Source organism: Pseudorca crassidens, unplaced genomic scaffold, assembly GCF_039906515.1.
Source record: "Pseudorca crassidens isolate mPseCra1 unplaced genomic scaffold, mPseCra1.hap1 Scaffold_138, whole genome shotgun sequence".
Taxonomy (NCBI): Eukaryota; Metazoa; Chordata; class Mammalia; order Artiodactyla; family Delphinidae; genus Pseudorca; species Pseudorca crassidens.
Genome location: NW_027136065.1, coordinates 122,501 through 130,000, shown reverse-complemented (window position 1 = coordinate 130,000; position 7,500 = coordinate 122,501).

The following is a 7,500-nucleotide window of genomic DNA, read 5'->3' as shown; positions in this document are numbered from 1 at the left end:
TGCGTAAAAGGCTTTGGCTTCTCCGTGAAGGGGTCGAGCCGAGGGACCCAGGCCCCTCTGTCAACTTTTCACTGGATTCATTGGCCTCACTCTTGTCCCAAGCGACGGCTGGTCAGATTTCTCATGGTCATTTTTTGCCTTCTGGCTTTAGCAAGGGTCTTCAACTGGGGTAAAAAGAGCAGGCTTGCTTGGGGCGCTTTCATGGTGGGGAGGAGGGGGTGGTGGCCCATAGAGGTAGGTCCCTTCGATTCACCCCATCTCAGGTAGTGCCCTATGCAAAACGTTTGCTTTCATACCATCAGGATCCTAACTTTGGAGAGTTTCCCTGCCTTAAACGTCCTCTGCCCTCCGCCTATTCATCCACCATCCACCACCACCCCGCTGACCTGTTCATCCCGTCCATGGTTTTTCTCTTCCGAGAAAGCATGTTACCTACGGCTCGTCCCCAGGCTACGTACGTGTCCATTCACCTCCTGAAAGACATGTCTCGGTCACCTCCGAGAGAGTTCTTGGCAGTGAGGAATAAAACAGCCACTGTCAAGGTCCGCGTGCAGGTTTCTGCGTGGACCTCAGCCGTTCGACTCCCCGCGTCACCTCGGGTCCATTCATAGCAAGGAGTCCTCCGAGGGCCGGGTCTTACGGTGAGAGTGTGTTTGGCTGTGAAAAACACCACCCCTGTTCACAGAGTTCCCAAAAACGGGGGGGTGGGGGGTTGGGGGGTTGGGGTGGGGGTCGGGGTGGAGCTGAGGAGGGCACGGCACGTCAGCATACCGAAGCGTCCGGAACCCCGAGGAGGCGGGCAAGGAAGGAAGATGTCCCCGGGACAAAACCTTCCCTCCCCGTCCTTAGGGTCGATGGCTGGACCTGAGAATTCCATGGACACGAGACGGATTTATGAAACCAGAATTCCAAGAAAGGGGACCTGGCTGGCCGAGACCCCAAAATGAGTCTCTTTGGGGTTTGTTAGGGCGGCAGGCCAGGAGACACCCGCCGTGTTCCACCCGACTCCCAAATGGGGCGAGTTTATCGAAGAAAAAAAAAAAAAAAAGCCAAACCAAAAGCAAACACACACGCAGACAGAAACCCCAGCAAACACACACACACACACACACACACACACACACACACACACACACACACACACACACACACACACACAACTCTGGGTGCGCTATCTGCTGTCCATGATTTCCCGTGCCTTTTGGACATGGCTGATAGAGATGGACATGAAACGGCAGGACAGCAAGCTGGCATCTCGGCCGGCCTAGAGAAGTTTCCCGAGTGAAATATCAGAACCAGGGCGGGGTGGGGATGGGGGGCGCAGAGAGAGGCGGGGAAGGGGGGCCCACGTCACCCGGGAGAGAAGCGGGGGGAGGGGGGCGCTGACCGACCTCGGTTCACCCCGTCCCCCTCCGGCCGAGAACCTGCCTTCGCTTCCTGCCCTCAGGTGTGTGAGAGGAGCAGGTTTCTTTCCCATAACTACCAACACATCATTTCAGTCTTGTTTGTGGGTTTCTTTTTGTATGTTCGTTTTCTGGACGAGGCCAAAGAACCCTTCCAGTGAGTGGAGGCGTGTGTACAAAGGAGGATCTGACAGGACGGGAGGGTGCGGGTCAGTCCCTGTGCCAAGAAACCCAGAGAATCTGTCGTAGCTGAGGCTCGGGCCTTTTGCAGAAATAGGCCAAGAGAGTTCAGAGTTGATCCTTCACTGCCAAACAGTCATCACAGCAGTTTCCTGGAAGGGATTGTGTTGCAAGAGCCAGCGTGGTGACCCTCAGGCCTCAGGCCTCAGGCCTCAGGCCTCAGCCCGGCAGGCAGGCAGGCAGGCAGGCAGGCAGCGGCTATTGTCTGTTGGTCCCGCCCCCACCCCCACCCCCACCCCCGTTCCTTCTCCAGAGCTCCTTCCTAAGTCCCCTGGACTGACCTTTGCCAGGAGCGGGGGAGGGGAGGGGAGGTCCGGACGATTCATTCGGCAGGGCCTCGTTCAATCGCTCCATTCAAATGCAGAAAGCTCTCCGGTCAAGTCGGAGCCTTTGACTTTGCCTCGAGCTTCTCTTTAATGAATGGCTTTGTCTTTTTTCTTTCCCCAATTTCCCCACCCTTAGGCTGTCCCCTCCAAACTGCAGGGAGGGAAGGAGGGAGAGAGGTAAGGGATGGGAGGAGGTTGTGTGAGAAACAGGCCTTTTTTTCCAGGCAAAAGATGTCCCCTCCTTTTCCTAACCCAGGAAACCCCACTACACCATTTGAGAATCATGGACATGCATGGAAGCAGATGTCTTCACTTGAGATCTTCCTCCGCAGGAGGACAGAAAGGCGGGCCAGTGTGTCCCTCTTGTGCTGGCCGGTTCTTAAGTCACTTGAATTCAAAATAATCAATAGAGCATGGAGGCAGATTTTGGGGCGGCCTACTCTGGAGCCCAAGAGTTCCCTCCTCTGAAAGTTCCTTGGAACATATTAAAGCTGAGCTGGTGACTCGTGTGTGTAGGGATGTGTGTGTGTGTGTGTGTGTGTGTGAGTGAGTGAGTGAGTGAGTGAGTGAGTGAAGGAGATTTCTAGATGTCAGGGTCGAAGCAACTTTAGAAGTCTGCAACACCTCTGATGATGTCGTCGGGTGTTTGGTTCAAATTTCGGAGTGGCTCTCAAAGAAACAGGCACGAGGATTGTTTCCATAGGAGCCGTTGTGGCCGTTTCGTCAAGTTCTCTAGCTTCCGTTTGCAGAGCTTCAGGCAAAGGGCCATTTTAGTTCTCAGTGAGGCCAAGTCAAAAGGGTGGGAGAAAATGGCAAACGTTCATGGGGAGAGTCGTAGCCAGATATTGGAGGGAACTCAAAAAACTTCGGGATGCAGTCCAGTTTTCAGGTTAAGAACAACACCCTAAGGGAAACGAGTAGCTCCAGAACTTCATATCCACAAGTGAGTATCCCCGTTTTATGGAAACATAATTTTGGCCTCCAAGTAACGTATGCAAATAACTCGGTTGCCAAGGAAATAAGAAGCCTCACTGAGAGTTTCTGAATTAAGGAAGGTAGGGAGAAAAAGATCAGTGATTCCATCCTGCTGACAGAGGTATAAGTTACCAAATGGAGGTCCATCTTTAAAAATAAAAAAAAAGAAAAAAGAAAAAAGAAAATTGGGTTTTGTTGGTTTGTTTTTGTTTTTCCTTGTACCTGGAAAACAAAAGATTTAAGAATCAGTCCTAATCCCTCTGTCTCTCTGTCTCTTCTTTCTCTCTGTCTCTCTCTGTCTCAGTGTCTCTGCCTCTGTCTCTGTCTCTCTCTGTCTCTCTCTCTCTCTCTCTCTCCCCCCCTCCATATATACATATACATATATATACATACATACATGTATATACATATACCTACATACGTGTGTGTGTGTATATGTATATATGTATATATATATATATATATATATATATATATATATATATATATATATATAAGGTATTTTACGTAGGGTTTTTTTTTTTTTCACATTCTTTTCTCTCATAGGTTTATTACAAAGTATTGAGTAGAGTTTCCTGTGCTATATAGTAGGAGGCGCTTGCTTGTTGATTACCGATTTTATGTACAGTCATGTGTACATGGTCATCCCAACCCCCTAAGTTATCCCCCGCTTCCCCAATCCGTCCTACTTTACACAAGTAGTCATACACATTATCATCCTGTTCATCAGTTCATTCAATCCCGTGTAAGTCATCCTTGTTCTACTTGGAGTCCAGTCTTTCCATCGGTTCTGCCGACCTTGCCTGATGATCGAGCGTGACTGGACGAGTGACGGTTCCAAAAAGTTTGCAAGAGCTTCTGTGAAGGATTGTAGGATTTGCCCAGCGAAGCGGGTGCCGTGATCTGATCACAGGGGAGGCTGTGGAAGGTAGACCCCAAGTGGCAAACACATTTTGTTTTTTTAACAGTCTCTGTGCCACGGTGAGGACATCAGGCTTGCAGTGAGTGAGGGAAGACTTCAACCCACACGGAAGACATACCTACGGCCACAAGAATGTTTGGATGACCCCTACTAAGTGGCAGTGGAATGAAGTCCAGTGGCTGGGGTTCAGAGGGTCCAGAGAGAGGAGGTTTTCTTTCCAGAGAGAAAAATAGTTCCCACCCCCCACCCCCCCCCCCCCCAGGGTTACAAGCATGACAGGTCAGACGTTGCCGGTAGACTGTAGAAATCTTCCCGCCAATGTCTATGTACAATTGGGGTCATCTTCAAGGCACCATGGGTGGGTGAAGGAATGCAAGGTGGAGTGTGGGGGTGGGGGAGGGGGGAGGTTGGCCAGGGAGTAACCAACCGGCCGGGCCGCCGTCTCCCGTCTGCCATAGCCCCGACCGGCTGTTGACAGGACAGAATGGACTCGATCCACGTGTGCCCCGCCACCCCCACCACCTTTCAACAGGCTGTTGTTGCTGCCTTGGCGTGAACGTCGGTTAGAACACCTCCCTGATACTGGGTTCCGTCCCTTTCGTGTGAGCCTCCATTTTGACGACGACAGACAACCCTTTATGCCAGGGCAGAGAAGACTTCCAGGAAGAAACATCCCATCATGTCTGGAACAGTTAGAACACATCGGTGTACAGACACAAGCCAAAGTAGACTTCACGTTGTTCCTTCCTCTTTGACGACGCTTCCCGTGTCATCGAAGCTCTCCAAGAAACGTACTCAGTTTCATCTCTCTCGTTTCTCAGGAGAGAGAACACATTTTTGGGCTATTTCGAGGGCCCTCTCCTCCTGCATCCTAACTCAAAGTGCGTTCTAAGTCCAAAGGACTTCACCTGTCCTTCAACCGGGGGGCAAGTGTGTCCAAAATATCCAAAAGGTTGTAAAGCACTTAATCGGATATAGGTCACTGTGAAACAGTGCTTCGCTAGCCAGGTCACCGACATCCCAAGGAGAGACTTGCTAGGCAGAGAGAGAAGCTTCTTCTTCAGTTCCGAGCCACACCTGGTTCTTTGAATCTCGAGAGGACTAAGCTGATGTGAGTCCTCCGAGACCTGATAACGGCAACCTAGAAAATAAGTGATGACTTTTGACAAGGCATAAGCTTTTCTTTCTTGCTTCCTTTTCCTTCCTTCCTTCCTTCCTTCCTTCCTTCCTTCCTTCCTTCCTTCCTTCCTTCCTTCCTTCCTTCCTTTCTTCCTTCCTTCCTTCCTTCCTTCCTTCCTTCCTTCTCTCTCTCTCTCTCTCTCTCTCTCTCTCTCTTTCTTTCTTTCCTTCCTTCTCTCCTTAAAGATAAAGGAAGAAACCTTTCCTAATCTAATCTAATCTCTCATGATGGACAGAGCAGACTGATGAAAGAAAAACCCAAACCCTAAACCCAAACCCAAACCTTGTCCTTTTAACATAGAGAGACAACTAAATTCTATTTTTGCACTTGTTTCACGTTGATACGAAAACTCATTTCTGTCTTTGAATCCATCCTCATCTTATCCAGTCAGTCCTGACCACGGATCCGATTCCTTTCCAAAGACCATTTTCTTCACACACCTTTTCCAATCGTCTGTGCCCATTTTTAGCCTGTCCCTCGTTTTCTTTCTTTTCCATTGAGAAGTGACCACCTTTAGGACTAAAATCTCTTTCTCCTTCCCCCAAACATTATCTGCATATCTTCTACTTTGCCTCCCCACTCCCCCAAAAAAGTCCTCTTCCTACCATGAGGATGGCGACATCAGGTAGCTTGGACCACACACGTTCCGTTCCTTCTTTGGAATGCCTCGTCCTTGGACACTGTCTGTTTTTTTTTTTTTTTTTTCTTCAGTCAGTCAGTGAAAGTAAGGAAGCCAACCACAGTGAACAGTGTGAATATGGAATACTTTGTAGAAGTCTAGGCTCCTACCGAGTACACTCTTTCCCTAAAGCACAAGATCTATCTAGGCATGGAACCAAACATGCTCAGTCTCTCCTCCGTAAGAGGTCCAAAGCAGGGAGACCCTTAGACTTGTGGAGCCATGAACATTTCAGTATTTTATCTTATGTGGAGGTGATGTAGACACTCGCTGAGATTTCACCCTGCCAATGGCACTTAGCCAACCTCTAAGCCTAGAGATGACCAGAGATGTTGGAAAGTCTTGAAGTCGGCCTATGGAAAACAATCATTGGGGGGAGAGTTCCCCTTAAACATTCTTATCTCGTTAACATCTATGCCCTCTATTCGTTAGGAGCAGTCCTACTTAGATGATTCGTGAACATTTCATGAGACATGAGGGCGGTTCAGTTCGTCATGGTGTCTACACCTCCCGCCCCCCTCCCCTTTCACGTGAGAGATTTTCTTCCTGATTTCAGAGGGGAGAAGTAAAAGAGAGTCAGAGCGTCCCTCTCGTGGTGTTGTCAGTCTAATTCCAAAACTTCTCTATGCCACGGAGGCACGTTTGGGGGCGGCCTACTCAGGGCCCCAAGACTTTCAAAGTCAAACTCAAGGAGGACGTAAATGTACTTCATGCCACCGAACCCGAACCCGAACCGGTGAACCCGATGGCTTACTAGGAGATGACGTGTCATTGGCCCACCCATTTAAGACACGGAACCAGACACCCTCTCCTCGATGACTCGGAGCAAGTGAGTTCCTGGGGGTGGGGTGGGGTGGGGTGGGGTGGGGTGGGGAGGGTGTCTGTCGGAGAGGGTCCTCTGCTCCAGGTGGGTCCATAAGCACTGCACATGACAGTAGGTGTTCATGGTGTTCTTGGGAAGGAAAGACAGGGAGAATTTTATTTTGAAAAGCTTATCTTCTCACAGCATTTACACTATGAACGATGATGCAACTTCACGGGGGGTGTGCGGGGGCAGTGAAGGCCAGGGAGCCTGGCAACATAGAAGAGCCACGGAGGCTGGCTGTGTGTGACCCCAAGGATGTCCGGCGACTCCTCTCACTTGGGGTGGGGGGTGGGGGGCGGGGGTGGAAGCGGGGGGCGAGATTCCTGTGTGTCTGTCTGCATTCATCAGTCGTGGGAGAGGAAAAACGACGTTCCCTCGACGATCCTTCTGAGTTCTTGCCTGAGAGGCCCCTGTCCCCAAAAGACAGCTCGAGAAGAGAGCGACCCACGGCTGAGGAACGCGTGCACCGTGACCCCCACGCAGGAGAAGCCCAAGCCAGGAGTCACTCGAAAGGGCGGGCTCTGAGCTTGAGCTTCTTCTCGAGGAAGATCTTGGTCCTCCTTTCAGGTCAGGAAGAAGAGGGAGAGGCAGAGCGGCAGAGCGTCCTCGTCGCCCACCCGTCGTTTCTGAAGCGCCTTCAATTCGAACTCATCTGTGTGCCAAAGCGGTCCATTTCGGGGTGCCCTATTCCGGTTCCCTCCCCGCACGGAGAAACATGTTCTGTCCCGATTCACTGAAATGCTCCCAAAGGGCCTTGGTGTGAGGCAGTGGACCTATGCCCATCCTGCCTCCTCTTCAAATCATTTCTACCGATACAGAAGAAGAGACACCACCCCCACCCACCATGGCCTGCCAAAGGCAGTGCAGCAGCTATCCCTGTGGGAGTGGGATCCGGTAGCACGCGAACATC